Source organism: Saccopteryx bilineata, chromosome 1 (genome assembly GCF_036850765.1).
Source record: "Saccopteryx bilineata isolate mSacBil1 chromosome 1, mSacBil1_pri_phased_curated, whole genome shotgun sequence".
Classification (NCBI taxonomy): domain Eukaryota; kingdom Metazoa; phylum Chordata; class Mammalia; order Chiroptera; family Emballonuridae; genus Saccopteryx; species Saccopteryx bilineata.
In genome coordinates this window covers 188,894,721-188,913,055 of record NC_089490.1, presented here as the reverse complement: position 1 = coordinate 188,913,055, position 18,335 = coordinate 188,894,721, and positions in this window count along the sequence as shown.

Genomic DNA, 18,335 nt, shown 5'->3' with positions numbered 1-18,335 from the left:
GATATGAGATATAATATAGATAGATAAATAGATAGATCATTGCAAAATACCTAGAATAGCCAAATAATTTTGAACAAAAAAGAACAAAGTGGGAAGATTTTGCCTTCCTTATTTAAAAACTTAATATAAAACTACAGTTATCAAGACAGTGTGGTATTGGCATAATGACAGAAATATTCTTTTTTATATAGAGAAAAGTATTGTGCTTTCAACAAATGATTCCTGGATAAGTGGATATCCACATGCAAAAAAAAAAAAGAGTTTAGATACTTATCTCATGCCATAAACAAAAATTAACATAAAGTGGGTCATAGAATTAAAGAGCCAAAACAATAACATCTGAGAAGATAACATAATAAAATATTTCAGAATCTGGCCTAGGTAAAGATTGCTTAAATATATCAAACACATGATCCATAAACAATTTAATAAATTAGATTTTCTCAAAATTCAACACTTTTGCTTTTCAAAATACACCACTAACAAAATGAAAAAAACTAGCTATAGACAGAAAAAAAATATTTGCAAAACATATTTGATAAACGATATATATCCAAAAATAATTATATAAACAAACAAACAAACTTTTACAACTCAACCACAAAACAAACCCAATAAAAACATGGACAGATGATTTGAGCAAACATTTTCACCAAAAATAATATGTAAATGGCTGATAAGCCCATGAAAAGATGTTTTGTGTGATTAATCAGTAGGGAAATACAACTTAAAGCCACAATGAGATACTATTTCATGCACATTAAAATTGCTAAAATACAAAGACAGACAATAACACGTGTTGCGTAGAATGTGAAGAATCAAGATGCCTCTTACACTGTGTAGAAAGTGTAAAATGGTATATAGCAATTTGAACACTGTTTGACAGTTTCTGATAATGTTAAATAAAAATTTACTATAAGGCCCAGCAATTCCACTTTTATGAGAAAAATAAAATACATATCCACACAAAGATTTGCACATAAATATTTTTAGCAGCATTTTTCATAGTAGTCAAAAATTGGAAACAACCTAAACATCCATCAATGGACAAATGGATAGACAAAATGTAGTATACTCATACAGTGGAATACTACTTAGCAATAAAAAGGAATGTACCATGTCATGACATGGTTATTCTGGGTCTTTTCATTCACTTATCATTGATATTTAGTACTTAAACAGCCAACCATCAAACATTACACCAAGTAAGAAAAGCCAAACAAAAGAGACCACACATTGTATAATTTCTTTTTTTTTAAATGTTCAGAAAAGCCAAATCTATAGAAACAGAAAGTAGATTAGTGGTTGCCAAAGGCAGAGTGTGTGGATGGAAATGAAAATTAGCAGTAAATCGACACTGGCAATAAATGGACGGACATGAGAGATATTATCAGGATGGTGGAAATGTTCTAAAACTGATTCATGGGTATGGTTGCACAACTTGGTAAATTTAATTAAAAATCATTGAATACTATGCTTTACATAGGTGAATTAAATGATATGATCAAATATGCCTCAATAAAGTTAGGTTTAAAAAATACTCTGATGAATTCCATTTTTAGCAATGTATTTCTGTCTCTCAAAAACTATGTGTGGTCTACATATCACACACAGAACCATCTTTGGAGTCTTTCAAAATCACTTATTTCAAAATCACTCATTGTCAGTCTTATCAGTAAGACATAGAAACCTACATTTTCAGCCAGACCCCATGTTATTAGGATTTAATCAATTCTTGGTCACACTGTATCAGAGGATTACTGTGCTAAAAGTAACACAGTAAATGGCATCGCTGTCCAGAACAAAGCAAAGATCTAGACAGCGGGAGGTCAGTGGAACAAAAGGACTGTTTTATAAAAGTGAAGGTAGGCCAGGGTCCCTAATCCAGAAGATAGGACTCCTTGAGTATGTACGATTTGAGCTTATATCTAAAATATAAGTTAGGGAAGGAGGGCATTTCACGTCCTGCAGCAATTGGAAACAGGATAATTAGCTATGTGTTAGGAAGGTTATATTTCACCTTCTTGCTGCTGAGGGTATAATCTGCCTTGGGCCTACAGCTGTCTCCTGCATATAAAGAGCATGTTTTTTGATGAGGAGAAATATGTTCTGATGGAGGTTGGGGGCCCTCAAAGTAGGAATACTAAGATCACATAAAAGTTCTGACAACCATAAACCCAAGTGGACATCAACACATAGAGATCTAGACTTGACTTATTTTAATCGTTCACCTATCTTGTCAACAAATTTATGGAGGTATGACTTACTTATTATATAATCACCCTATTTTAAGTGTACAATTCAATAATTTTAGTAAATGTATTGCATTGTACAAGCTTCCTTATAATCCAATTTTAGAATATTTTTATCACATCAGTAACATCCTGTTAATTCCTGTCTCCACACTATGTATCAGGACCCAAGCAGCCAGTAATCTATTTTGTATCTACATATTAGTTTTTGCTGGATTACTTTACATAAATGTAATCACAAATTTGGGAGTATGGCTTCTTTCACTTAGCATGTTTACAAGATTCATCCATGTTGTATCATGTATCGGTATTTCATTGCTTTTTATTACTAAATAGTATTCCATTATATGAATATACCATATTTTCTTTATTTACCAGTTGAAGGACATTTGCACTGTTTCTACCATTATGAATAATTATACTAAGATTATTTGCATGCAGGTTTTTAAACATAGATATATGTTTTTATGTATCTAGGGTAGATATGCATGTGTGAACTTGCTGAAAGGTGTGGTAGATTTATGTTTCAAGAAACTGACCCACTGCTTCCAAATCAGCCATACCATTTCCCATTCTTGCCAACAGTGTAGAGGCCAACTCCCCACGCCCTTGACAACTTGTGATCTTTCTTTCTGATTAAAGTCATTCTAGTGGGTATGACTATGGTTTTAATTTGCATTTCACTACTGACTAACAGTGTTGAGAATCCTTTTGTGTGCTTACTAGCCATTTATATATCTTCTTGGGTGAAATGTCTATTAAAATATTTGCCTATATTTATTAACAAAATGTAAGAGTTATTTGTATATTCTTTATAAACATCCTTTATTAAGTATATGATTTGCAAACATTTTCTTCCTGTCTCTGGCTTGTATTTTCATTTGACAATGGTGTCTTTTTTTTTTTAAAGAGAAAGGTGGGAGGCAGGGAGGCAGAAACAGACTCCTGCAGGAGCCCTGACCAGACTGGGATCCACCTGGCAAGCCCCCCGCCAGGTGATGTTCTGCCAGTCTGGGCTGCTGCTCCATTGCTCCGCAACTGAGCCATTTAGCACCACCTAAGGAGAGGCCACGGAGCCATCCTCAGTGCCTGGGGCCAAACTTTCTTGAACCATTTGAGCCATGGCTGCAGGAAGGGCAGAGATAAGAGAGATGGGGAGCAGGGGGAGTGAATGAGAAGCAGATGGTCGCTTCTCTTGTGTGCCCTGACTGGGAATCGAACCTGAGACTTACACACTCTGGAACTGATGTTTTACCACTGAGACAACAGTCCAGGGAGACAATGGTGTCTTTTGAAAAACTAAAGTTTTAAATTTTGATGAGGTCCAGTTGATCATTCTTTTCTTTTTTGAATCATACTTTTGGGATCATATCCAAGAAATCTTTGCCTAACCCAAGTTACCAAAGATTTCCTTCTATATATATTTTTTTTTATTTTTTTTTTTTCATCTTTCTGAAGCTGGAAACAGGGAGAGACAGTCAGACAGACTCCCGCATGCGCCCAACGGGGATCCACCCGGCACGCCCACCAGGGGCGACGCTCTGCCCACCAGGGGGCGATGCTCTGCCCATCCTGGGCGTCGCCATGTTGCAACCAGAGCCACTCTAGCGCCCGGGGCAGAGGCCACAGAGCCATCCCCAGTGCCCGGGCCATCTTTGCTCCAGTGGAGCCTTAGCTGCGGGAGGGGAAGAGAGAGACAGAGAGGAAAGCGCGGCGGAGGGGTGGAGAAGCAAATGGGCGCTTCTCCTGTGTGCCCTGGCCGGGAATCGAACCCGGGTCCTCCGCACGCTAGGCCGACGCTCTACCACTGAGCCAACCGGCCAGGGCTATATTTTTTTCTAAAAGATCTTTTCAGCTTTTATATCTACCTCTCTGATCCATTTTGAGTTCATTTTTTGTGCAAGGTGAGGTAGGGTCTAACTCTCATCTTTTTATACATATATATCCAATTATTCTAGCATGACGTGTTGAAAAGGTTATTCTTTCCCAAATGAATTGCTTTGGCACCTTTGTTGGACATCATTTTAAGCATAAATATAAGTATTTATTTCTAGACTCCCAGTTCTGTCCCATTTTTGCATGTCTATCGTAGTACCACATCATCTTCATGTCTGTATATCCACAGTAAATTTTCACATTACAAAGTGAATTCCCTTCTTTATTTTTTAAAATTGTTTTACCTATTCAGGTTGTTTCCACATATCATTAACATTTAGTTCTTAAATGACCAAAGGCTTTTAAAGCATCATTATCTGTCAATTTCTTAAGACTCTTGAGCGCTATATTGTTCACATAACAACAGAGAGGAAAAAACAAAACCTTGCCTTTTATTACTAAATAGTATTCCACTATATGAATATACCATATTTTCTTTATTCACCAGTTGAAGGACATTTGCACTATTTCTACCATTATGAATAATTATACTAAGAATATTTGCAAGCAGGTTTTTAAACATAGATATATGTTTTTATGTATCTAGGGTAGATATGCATGTGTGAACTTGCTGAAAGCTGTGGTAGATTTATGTTTCACTTTAGAAGAAACTGCCCCACTGCTTGTTTTTGAGGCACTGTGACAGACTGGCAGCTATAGTGGTATGACAAGTATGTAAAGGACTATGTGTGAGCACAAAACATTTGTGTAAAAAATCATATACCATGTCATTGAAGAAAAGATCATAGAAACATTTCTGTTAAACACACAAATATAAAACGTTAGGGAAGAAGTATCTCAATTCAGTTATTTTGTTGTTAATTTCTCATTTTTCTTACAGCACAGAGATGTTTTCCATATATTGTTGAAGATAACATTACAAAATGATTATTTTGTGCAAGAAATCTTTTTCCTAAGTACCAATTAATCCATCTAAACAAGTTAAAATAGCTTTGCAAACTGTTATGATTGCTAAAAAGATGCAGCAATATCTCTTGGTAAATATGTTTCTATTTTATGTTTACATTCTTTTAGGAAATATGCAAAGAAGGGCACAAAATTATGATAAAAATCGGCATGTGTTTCTTCAGACAATAGATAATATTGAATAATTACCTCTTCTTTATGAATATACTCTCCAATAAATCTTTAATGACTTTTTTATCTGTGAGAAAAACAAAATGAACATAGCCATCTCAGCAGGCCAGAAATCTATAGCTACTAAGAACAAGATAGCAATTTCCGAAACAAACCTCGCCTGATGATTCTTAGAGCCTGCTTTTAAAAAGCGATGGGCCACATTTGGACACAATCTTATCAGTATCTTGCACTAGCTCCTTTAACCCAAAGCAATCTGAAGTTGTTGGAAATTTGCTGGCTATATTTCACTTAGAAAGGAAATTCCCCTTACAACCCCGCACTAACATGTTCAACATTGAATGGTATTACTCATTATGAGAGATGACGGGAGATTTCCTTCTACAAGGAGTTTCAAGGCAGATTATAAAGTAGGATTCTTGATAAAATTTGTCATGTGATAGTTCCTGAAATAGAAACTTTTAAGCAGCGCCAAATCTTTTTTTGACTAGATTCTAATGGCCTCCGTCTGGCTCCCGGCGCATGTGGGCACCAGTTGTGGCTTGCCCCTTCCCAGCTCTGAATCAGAGCGGATATCACACATCTCTCTCAATCACATGAAAGACGGTAACAACAGGAAATACTCTTGTGACTTTGTTTTTAAATGTGTGTAAGGTCTTTATCTAGGATAAAGATGACTTGCCTCCTCTAGGGACATACATGAAGCCCAGCTGCCTGATCTCTTTCTCAAATAGCATAGACTACATAGTCTTCTATGCTACTAAGATCAGCTAATTGATGAAAGAAACAGCTTGACTTTACATGTCATAAAACTATCCATAGCTTCCTACATCCATTCTCTCCGGTATGCTTTTTATGTTCAGTGACAAAGAAATAATAAATCGGTTAACACTTGCACTAAATCAACTGGCAAGTCCATTAAATTTTTGAGCAAAGCACTTCTAAATCCATGATTCCCTCAATACTAAACATATTCTGCTAATATTGGATCAACTCAAAAAAAGTTTTTCTTCAGTAATAAATCAACCAGAATGAGCACAGTCGGCCAAAAACGACTTTCAGATAGCTGCACGGCCTCAGTCACGTGCACGGGAGGGCACACAAGTTCGTTCTGGCAACTTGAAGAAGGGCTGTTGAACAGTGCTTCTCGGGTTATAATGGGTATACAAATCACATGGGATCTTATTAAAATGTGGATTCTGGTTCAGGAAGTCTGGACTGGGGTCTGAAATTCTATGTCTAACAAGCTCCGGGACAGATTAGCGCTGGTCAGCCTGTGGTTTTAACAGCACGGTAAACTCCGCTCGTGCATGCAGAACTAGTGGGTTCAGGATGGAGGCTGCAGCCGCAGAGGAAGCGTCTATCAAATATATCCAAGTTGATTATGATGCAGCCACATAGAAAAGAAAATGTTTTATTTTAAAAATATGAAAAATCTGAGGCAAGCGATATGAGGCAGATTCCAGGGCCGCATAGTCATCTATGTCAAATCTTTAGGCATAAAAGCCAGAGTCAACTCACTTTTCAGGCAAAAAAATTAGGCTGGCCTTAGAATTACTCACAGCAATGTTCATTCCATGATGTAGGAAAGTTTTCACCACAGTGGCCATAGTAATAATGTGGAACAGTCATACTTCTGTAAGGGCAAACAATTTCAAGCATAAAGAATTTGAGGAATATAGTATTTGTGAGAGATTTTGGAAACTACTACTTGATGATAAAGTCCAACTGAACCAGTGATGAATCAAGAGGCCAATGAAAGGTCTGGATAGGAACAGTGAATTCATGGAATTATATAGCATTGAACAAGGCAGAACAAACCATTTACAAAGACAAAATGTACAATACAAAATAAACTGTCATGAATTTGTGCAACAATATATATATCACTAAAACTAATAAAGCAAAACTGTAAAAAACAAAGAAACTAGAAACAAAATAGATTTTAATTTTCCCATGCCATGAGAAATCAAGAAGATGAAAAAAAGTAAAATTATGAAGAATCTAAACAACAATAAGATAGCTCTAAGGCATTATTCAACAGTATTAGAGAAATCCACACTCCCTGTTTAAATGCCCAAGGAAATTTATAAAACTACACACATAACCAAACCACAGAGGAAAGAACATGTCTGCAGATCACACATGAAGATTGAGGTTTGGACTGGGTAAATGGGACGGGTCATAGACTCTGCACTACTACTCCCAGATTCCAGATGAGGGCCAAGCTGCTGGCTAAAGGACCAGCTTTGAATAACACTGTCTTAACTAATCCTTTGTTGTTGCTGCTGTTTGTTAATTTATTTAATTGAATTTATTGGGGTGACTGAAATGCCAGTGGCAAAAATTAAACCTGATTTTGCTTTCATAATAAAAAAGATTTGACCAGGAAGTGTACCAGATGCAGAATTGTTTTCTTTCTCTTTGAGAGAGAGAGAGAGAGAGACAGGAACACTGAGCTGCTCCTGTATGTGCCCTGACCAGGAATCCAACCAGCAGCCTCACACTCTGGAACAACGCTCCAACCAACTGAGCTTTCTGACCAAGGCTTCATTTTTATTGATTTTTTTTTTTTAGAGAGACATAGCAAAGGGGAAAGAGAGGAGAGGAGAGGAAAGCATTCATTTGTTGTTTGTTCCATTAAGTCATGCATCTTTTGGTTGCTTCCTGTGTGTGCCCTGACTGGGGATCAAACCCACAACCTTGTTGTTTTGGGAGGACAACTCTCTTAACTGACTGAGCTAACCAGCCAGGGCCCAGATATAGAACTTAAAAACAAGTTGCATATTTAGAGTTAAAAAAAACTTAAGATCATTAAATCCAACTTTTCCATTTTATAGAAGCCAAGGTCCAGAATATTTATACAGTATATCTAAGTTGACACGGTTAAGTAAGTTTCATTTGATTCCAAATCAAGACTTGTTCCTGTTCTGTGTGGTAGAGATGTGGTTTATATTACAGGTTCTTGTTCAGTTTGGATACTACTCTCCTAGACAGTACACCTCAATCCAACACTCAGTCCAATTCATAGTCCTATGAACCAAACGGTGCGTGCCGAAGCCCAGTACGTACGGATAATGGACAGAGAGCTTTCCATTCATCTTTGTTTATTTGCAGCCACATGCATTTATAATATGGCTTTATACATCCAAAAAGTGCAAATTCACACTTTTTTCTTTATATGAATGTAATTACAACATTCGTCATTCATTGGAAGACTCAAATGTTCAATAGTTAACCTTGGCATCTCCTCCATAATCTTTCTTACAATGAAATGTGCAGGAATTATTGTTTAATTAGATATTATCATTGAAACAAATAAACAATAAGCCAAGAATTCTAGAGTCAGCAAAGCTGTGATTTGTTTGGGCTTTTTTTCCCTGAAAATATTCCATTTTTTTCAAATACTGTTTAAGAATAGTTCTGTAGGGCCCTGGCCGGTTGGCTCAGCGGTAGAGCGTCGGCCTAGCGTGCGGAGGACCCGGGTTCGATTCCCGGCCAGGGCACACAGGAGAAGCGCCCATTTGCTTCTCCACCCCTCCGCCGGGCTTTCCCTCTCTGTCTCTCTCTTCCCCTCCCGCAGCCAAGGCTCCATTGGAGCAAAGATGGCCCGGGCGCTGGGGATGGCTCTGTGGCCTCTGCCCCAGGCGCTAGAATGGCTCTGGTCGCAACATGGCGACGCCCAGGATGGGCAGAGCATCGCCCCCTGGTGGGCAGAGCGTCGCCCCTGGTGGGTGTGCCGGGTGGATCCCGGTCGGGCGCATGCGGGAGTCTGTCTGACTGTCTCTCCCTGTTTCCAGCTTCAGAAAAATGAAAAAAAGAAAGAAAAAAAAAAGAATAGTTCTGTAAAGAAGATCTACATTCCTAAAATATAGAAATGGCATTCATCAAAAAAACAAACAAACAAGTAAATGGCACATAAACCAAAATACAAATCCAGAAGGACTTTCCTAGGACAAGGAGCTATTGTTACAGACGTGAGAATGGTGGTAAGAGCCATTGTCTCTGGCAAAGGAAAACTGAAACAACCCAAGTTGTCAGGAGTATGCTGTTCCTCACTTGGTGCTTTCATTTCTACCTTTTTTACTTGGATTATTATATAATGATCTATTGTTGTTTCATTATTTTCTCTAACACCCAAATATATTTTTTTGCCTTTCTTTCACTTAAATTATCTTCTCAAGCATGCTGGTTTCGTTCTGCTCACTGCACATACTTAAGAAACCTCATTTTGTTTCTAACTAAACCATTTGTTAACGTTCAACCTTTAAATGTAGCTATATATATGTATATACGTCAAAGCACTTAGGTATTTCATATTTTCCATAGTTATCAGCTTCTTTTATAACTGCTTAAGCTCTGCTACCAATTTGCATAAGTCTTAAAAACTGCCAGCAAATTCCATGAGAATATATTTTATTTCCTCAAGGAAGTAAAGTAGCAGTCAAAGTTTTAATGAAATGGAAATAAAGCCTCTTTCCCTCACCATTGAGCGACGAGAAGTTTGCCTGGCTAGTGAAGTGTCTGATTTTACTGTTATCCAGTGTAATTGCATGAATTGGTGCTCACTATTTCAGTATTTAAAAATAAGATAAAATAAAATAAATCCGTCAGCTTATAAAAGCTCCAGAAAGTGAGATAACACAGAAACTATATTTCTGTGGTTGACAGAAGACAGAGTTTGAATCTAGTAGGTACTTACTAGATTGAGTGATGAGGCAAAAGGATGACATTAAGATTTGACAATTATAACAGATCTGCAATGCTTGGAGCAGAGCCTTTGTTAAGCATCTACTTTTAAGAGCAACTATTAATAGGGCAAAATCTTAGACATTTTCTCAATCGAAACTTCACTTAAGCCTAGATCTATAATAACAAAGTCAAGTGGAATGTTGAAATAACGAGGTACATCAAGACACAATTCTATCATGGCAATAAAAGAAGTTTGAGAGCCTGAATTTTCTACAGGAATTTAGATTTTCAACAAAAACTATGTAATTTCTCAGCCATCCACTCTGAAGATGTAAGCAGGGAAATGACCTGCTTGACTTTTGGCTGGCACATCTCTCCAAAGCCCAATCTAAGAATGCTAACCCCTCTCTTTCAGCGTCTTTCTACACTACACTCTGAATCAAAATTACTTGTTTTGGGGAAGACTTACAGCTTCTCAGCGTTAGTAGATAACCAGCCTAAAATCAAGAACTATTTCCTTAGTCATTCGTCAGAATACAAATTTTGAGAACAGGTTTTGTTTGTCTTGTTCATCTCTGTGAATTCTGCTTCTATTTTTGACTCATAGTAGATGTTCAATAAATATGTATTGAATGAGTAAAAACAGATGAACAAGTAAATGAATGAACTGATGGATTCTCCAGTGTGGTAGTTGAGCTCTAAGCACCAAGCCCTTTTTGTAACTGAATTGTAATTAGCAAATCTTGATGTTATTGCCTGATATTCCTGATATATTGCCTCATTCTGCAATGATCCTAGGAACAAATGCACTGCTCCTGACTATGTCCCCTTGGTTGCCTTTTTCCCCCACCTGCTCCCTTATTTCTCTTGTGCCAATTTTTTTTATATTTCTCCTATTGCCTCTTTCAGACTCTAAATACCATGTTTCACACCTCTATTAGGATACTCACACATTAGAATTTTCTGTGCATCCTTAACCTAGACCCTCTCTCTTCTTCTTCACTCATCAAGGTCTAATATGCTTCTCAGGATCCTTTATAGATAGTGAAGTCAAAATAAAAATAGTTTTCAAGCTTGTATGTGATTATGAACAATTTTGTCCTTGAATACTTTAAAAAATCAAAATGTTTCTTTAATGTCTATACTTCATTGAATGCTACAAATGATTAGTAGTTTGGTTCCATTTCTGCTTTTTCTGTTCTATAAATATCATTGAAATCCATAAAGAAGAATGATGACCAATTTGTAATTAAGAGAGCTTCACCAAGGGTCAAGAAAGTGGTTAGTGTAAGTACAGGGTTACTTTCAGCTGATCTGTTACAAACCTATGTTTATTTCCAGAGATGCTTTGAGTCATGGTGCTGACCCTTAGCCAATCCAAATAAAATGAACTAACTAATGATGAATATAGTCCTGAGCTAGAATCCAAGACAGACAAGGGGCAACTTATCAGTATTGTTTATAGAAAATGTACAGATTGATGGTTTGCACCTGGTTTCTATGTTGTTTTAGTTTCTAAGTTCTGTCATTGAGACTTGTCAGAAAGGCTGATTTGAGCTACATGATCAGAGGGGAATAAAAGACATCTGTTCACATGGGACTCTGATTTCCCTGAAAATCAAGGCAACTGGCACATAGATAAACATTTAATGTCAAAATTTTACTGAAAAAGGTATATCATTAAAATAATATGGAAAGCACTGCTCTGGCCTGACCTGTGGTGGCGCAGTGGGTAAAGCATTGACCTGGAATGCTGAGGTCGCAAGTTTGAATCCCTGCGCTTACCCGGTCAAGGCATATACAAGAAGCAACTACTACAAGATGATGTTTTCAGCTCCTCCCTTCCCCCTTCTGGCCTCTCTCTCTCTCTCCTCTCTCTAAAAAAATCAACAAATAAAATCTTTAAAAAAAAAAAAAGACAAGGTACTACTCTAATGCAAAGTTTCTCAATGTGTGGTTTTCAAAATGATCTTATGGCTTGGCAAATGATCTACAAGTGTTCTGATGATTTCATAGGAGAAATCATTTTCATTTGCATAAATTTCACTAAGATTAAGTGCAATATTACCTATAAATTCCAAGGGAGTTCTTTTAAGTTCTTATCAATCATTACATCATTAAGTGTGAGTATACACTATGAAAATTATGCTGGTGAGTCACCATTACAAATATCCAGTTAACAGACTGCAATTCATCTCACCCAACATGTTGTTAGCAATTGTGTGCTTGTTGCTCACTTTTGTTATTGTTTTTTATTGTTTCTATTGCACTTTTCATTACTATTGCCTGATGTTAAGTTGCTAAGCCCCAAGAACAGAAAATATGGTGTAGAGTAGGTTTATTAAAGCATAATAATACTAAAGAAAATATTAATTTAAATATTGTAGCTTAGAATATCATTTCATTCCTCTGAAAAAAAGAAACAATAGTAACACTCTAATACTACAGGAAAAGTAAATAAAGCAGTACAGCGTACATGGTAAAGTAATCATAAAATACCGCATACTCTTCCACAGAAGTTCTCAAGTGTTTGCTCTACTTAGCCCAGAGAAATAAGATTTAAAAATTTAATCTTCTAAAAATGACTAACATTTTATCTTACTCTCCAGAATTAAAATTAAGAAAGATCAGCATCATCAGAAAGAATAATGTCAAGTAGAAGCAATGCATCATTCTTATAATATTTCAAGTGTCAAAAATAATCTCTTTGGCACCATGCCTAAAATCAGCCAGAAATGATAATGTCAAAAACCACCATTGCACTTTTCATCATGGTGCACACTGTACTTTTAATATTGCTTTCATTTCAAATGTTGTCAAAATTTTGTGACTTACCACCAACAGCATTTAGAGTTTCATGAATAGGAGTAAATACATTGCCCCACTATTTGATTAAAAGCAAAATATGAGACTATAAGGCCTTTCTAAGTATATAGTAAAGTTCTTTTCTGAGCTTGAAAATATTATCCATGTTGAATGAAGTAAAGTACATTTGTTTAATGCCAATAACACTTCTAGACTTTTTGTCCTCTCATCAGTGTACATCTTAATTGAAAAAGCTAACATAAATAAGAGATAAGCTCACAAAAATAAATGACTGAAAAAGAGTACATATTAAGAAAAATGAATTATGAGTGTCATCATGAGCTTCAAGAACACAAAATGGCACTTACTGCATAATTGCTCTCTGATCAATAAATGCACCTCAGTATCAAATAGTCATATCAAAATCTTAAACCAAATGAATTCATAAACCAACTCACAAATTCACGACAAAAACTAACTCCCTCACACATAGAGGATTTATGGGTTCCAGACCACCCTCTCATACTTTCATTTGTCCTTAAAGGTACTGCCTGCTGGCTGTTCACCTCCAATGCCTTAGTTAAAGCTGTGACAACAAATTACCACCCAGGACATCTCCCTTTCTTCCTCTCAGTAATAAAATCCACAAGATTTCTGCTTGGCATGTGACCATCCAGATAGTAGCTACATTTCTAGCCTTCTTGAAGCGAGGTGCGGCTAGTGTCACAGGAGCAGAAATTATTTATATGCGATGGACAGGTCATCTCCTGAGAGCCAACACTGCTTACCCTGCACTTTTCCTTTGCCGTTTCTCAGTTCAGTAGAAAAAGGAGCAGATGCGGACAGTATTGGAAGTCACAGACTGAATCAAGCATAAAGGGAAGAAAGGACCATCTGCATCCCCTACTGGGGCAGGTGTGCTGGCAAGTGAGAAGGAGGCAACTGAAGATCCCGGGAGGGAAGAGTACCACTAAACGTTACAAAAATACGTGCTCGCATTGTGGAGACCATTTATACAAAGGTTTCCATGTTTCCCTTACTGTCATCAGAAAAACACTTCTGCAGACCCAACAGACCACAATTTTCTCCTAGTTCTCATTAACGTTTGACTTTCAACAGAACGCCAGGTACAAATCACAATGAAATGTAATCTTTAACAGCATACTAAGATTTAAAATCCTACCGGATGCCTACGTGATAGATTAACCTTCATATGAAATCTCTTCTATAACAATATTCTATATTCTGTATTAATAATGCATATTTTGGACTCCACAAACAATGTAACACACACATAGAAGCAAAATTAACATCAGCAGGCAGAAAAATAGTACAAATATTGCCAAACACTAATTTTTTCTGGTCACCATTAGCCTCCTTTTATTAACAAAATGAATCCTAGACTTCGAGGCTAGGATTGGGAGAAACTTGCTTACGTAATGATGGGCAGCTGGATCAGATCCCAATTCTGTTCTCCCTGAAATCACCTTCTCCTTAATTCTAGTTCCACTGCCACCCTTGGATGGGGTGGATGGTATTGTTGTTCTCCATTGATCCTCTTGTCCAAACCACCACTGAAGTCACCCCGGAGCAGTTAAATAAAAATTTTATGAAAATTGAGGGCCACAAAAGGTAAATCTAGTCAGAAAGTCACATTAAACCAGATATATATGTGATGGCCATAATAGTTTGAAAATAATGTAACCCTCTGGCCCCTCAGGTGTTGTATCAGGGCTTCATTGCTTTGGGGGAAGAGTCCACAATGCCCAGGAATAAAGGAATTGCCCACCTTAGTGTGGTAAATAAGATTTGTTAAAAGTTTGTAGTTATAAACTAGCCTGGAAAGCCTGGTTTCCATGAGCAAGAGCTTTCACACACACACACACACACACACACCTTGATTTCTAAAAACCTCTCTTTAAATATCAGTAAATTTTGGAGATCATGAAACAGAGAAGTCAAGATATGTGCCTGGCTCCTTGGCCAAGTGGCTCAGTTGGTTAAAGCATCGTCCTGATAAGCCTAGGTTGAGAGTTTGATCTTGGGTCAGGGCACATACAGGAATCAACCAATGAATGCATAAATAAGTGGAACAACAAATTGATATTTCTCTCTCTCTCTCAAGTCAATAAAAAAAATTTTTTTTTTAATTTTTAAAAGTTCTCACCCAACAGCAAAGCCTCTTTTTGAAGAAAAGAAAGAGAGACAAGAAGGCAAGGTAAACAATTTCAGAGGGTCTCCCTGCTTTGGGGGAAGAGTCCAAACCCCACCTTCTCATGGAGCCAAACTCTGCCTGCAGAGAGAGGCTTATGTGGAGGTGGGTGGCTGCACCATGCAGGCCATAGGGGACCGCTCAGAGCAGGGGCATCGTCGTGTCCCTACTGAGCAAGCCTCTCAGAGGAACCACAGTCTTCATGGTGCACTTCCCAACATGGCTCCAAAGCCAAAGCACAGAAACAGCCAGGGGAAACGCCCAGGCAGCACCCATTGCTAGAGTGGTGGGTCGTGGCTGCAGAAGTTTCCACACCCCGAAGGGAGAGAGAAGCTCACTGGGGGGTGCTGCTAACCGGTACGCTTGTGGCACGGGCCATGGGTGGAGAGTGGGCCTCTATTGAAGAATAAAGTCGCTCTAGTGCAGACCCCCGGGACCAATGGTCCAGGGATGAAACAGCATCCTTGGAAGTCACACCTCTGATGGTCAGCCACACTGGAGGACAAGTGCAGTGCGGAGGCTGTCAGCGAGAGATGAATGAGAAGACCCCCATGGTGCCCGGCCGGAGGAATCAGTCTGTTGCCTCGCCCTGAAGACGCCCACGCTTCCCCTGTCTTGGGAAGCAGAAGGATGGAAGCAACCTTTCATAGGACGTGTGAACTTTGAGTCAGATGAATATTCACCCAAACCAGGCTGGTATAAACTAGAAGTCTCTGGCTGGGCCTTCAGTCCGCAGATGCACGGTGTCTGCCTCTCCCTACCATTAACAGCAGGGAGGGCTGGAGCGCAGCTCAGCTACAGGAAGCCAAGCTCCACTGTTTGTACATCCTTGTTTGTACCTGTTAGATGTTGACCCTGTGACATAACGTACATAGCTTTGACAATTTTCAGCTTATATACTACAGAGAATATGGTCATCTCAGAGCATGCCAGGCGATGCTTGGTGGCCTGGCCTTCCTTTGACCTCTGACCTCTGTCCTTCTAGTACAATGGGTAGGAGCATTGGTTTTTTGGAGCTGGGCTGACTTAGGCCCAAACTCTGGCTATACCACTTACCAGCTGTTTGATTCTGAGTGACCTTAACTCACCCAAACTTTAGTTTCTTTACCTTTAAATTGAGGGTAGTAACTGGGCTTACCTCCCAGAACTGCTGTGAGGAATAAGTTAAATTATACATGCAAAGTGTTTAACAGAATGCGTACAACATTAGTGTGTGTGTGTTCACGCATGCATTTCCTACAAAAATGTCCTAAAACATTATCCAACTGGGCAGGATGTATATAGCCTTGCACTGAAAGCTCCAATAGTTCCGTGCTCTCTAGCAGGTGATCTGCTTTCCGCCTGGCAATTCCTCAATCACAAACACAAAGATGCACTCAAGGGCTCTTGTGCATCCCCACACGCTGCACCCCACGGCTTGTGTACCGGGTGCCCGGTGGAGCGGTGATGGAGTCAGGCACCACGTACGAACATTTATCACAACAGGACTAATATAGGCTCAAACATACTGAGAGAGTTTACCGTGCACTTTATGCTGTTCTAAGTGCTAGCCTTATTCACTCGGACACCTCCACAGCCCTCCTAGGTGAAGACTACTTTTATTACCATTTCATAGATGAGGAAATTGAGACAAAGACAGGATAACTTCCCCAAGGTCACGAAAGCTGCAGTCAGAAACTTGGCAGTCTAGCTTAGTACACTCACCTCGTATCCGCCTCACATTCTGCTTCGGAAATGTTTCCTCTCTCCCCTTTGCGGCATCTTAGCTACTGTCCTCGACGTCCCCACTGCCTCTTCTGTGATTGTTTCTTCTTGCTCTCTTCTTCCTTGACCTTTCCTTTCCCAGCCTTGTTATACAAAAAGCACTGCCAGCCAATGAGGACATCACTCCTCTGAGTAAACCAGCCAATCACATTCCATGTATTTTCAGTATCTGGTCTAGGTCTTCTCTGCAATAAAGATGCACATGTCCTGAGACTTCTTCAGTTACAGCTGAATTCACAGCTGCCTCCAACAGCTGAGCCATCCCGACAGCTCCAACCTCCTCTCCCAGTGGGAATGACTCACAAACAGGTTCAGATGTGCAGACAGATATAACTTGACCTTGAAGCTCAGGTGTGGCCCAGCCTGTGGACATGCCTGGCCAGGTGGCCTTGCTCAGGGGCCATTCCTTCATTGGACTACGTGCGGGTCTCTGCAGCACCACACAGATGGCTCTGGCCACATCACAGCCTGTTTACTGAACCATCACTGTGATCAAGTGGGCACCTGGACCTCACACAGACTTGCCACGCTGATTCTGAGGAGCCAGAACAGTGCTACTTTGCACATTTGCATGATACTTACTGTGTCTTTTATATTGTAATTTACTGAGACACCATACACTGTGATATGAATGTTTCTGCACGTGTCATTTCGGTTTCCGCAGAGGGTGATGCCCAGTTGGAATGGCTGACCTATGTCCTGCCCCTTTCCTTGACTTGTGTTCTATGCCCAGGTCATCTGTAGGAAACTGAAAAAATAAAGATAAAAAAAGTTAAGGCCATAACCTTTGCGAAAAAGAAAGCCCCAACTGAGATGGTTTAAACTATGTATTCTGTATGGAAATGAAAGATTTTCTTGATGGTCTGAATAATTCTGAAATCACTTTTCCTCTGAGATCTACCTCCAAAGAAGTTAACTATTGACAGAAAATTCTGAGGGGCATGAAGTCATTTTACATTAAAAAAGAAATAAAAACCTTTGATGTGTCCAGAGACTAAGGAAAATGCAGGCTGCCATTTTCTATTGGTAACTAAACTTATGGATCCTACTGAGGAGATGTTGGTTTTCTCCATAAACAAAGTTTGTGCCAATGTCGGGGACTAAGATTTTTCTATGGATAAAAGTACTTTAAAAACTGAATATCTAAAAATTCATTTCAGGCTTTACTTTTTTGGAAAAGGTAATTTCAAAGAATAAGTCTATAAATAGAAGTACTAAGATGTTATTAATATTTCCATATTCCCCTGAGTGGCTTATCTTTACTTTTGTATTATGATTTTTATTACTAATAAAAAATATACACATTAAATATCTAACATAATTATGACTTAAATAAACTACAAAATGTTTATTATATTCTAAATTCAAATAAAAATAGTTAAATAAACAGACCCACTGACAGTATTTGTTTCCTATTAAAATACACAATTTATAGCAATAAAATATCTTTCAGGGAAAAGGCAACATTGCATACATCTTTTTAAGCAAAATCTTAATAAACCCTAGACCAGGAGAAAGACCTGGGAGGAGAAAGAAAACTAAGATTTGTGGACATCCTGGTGGTAGCCGGGGCCAAG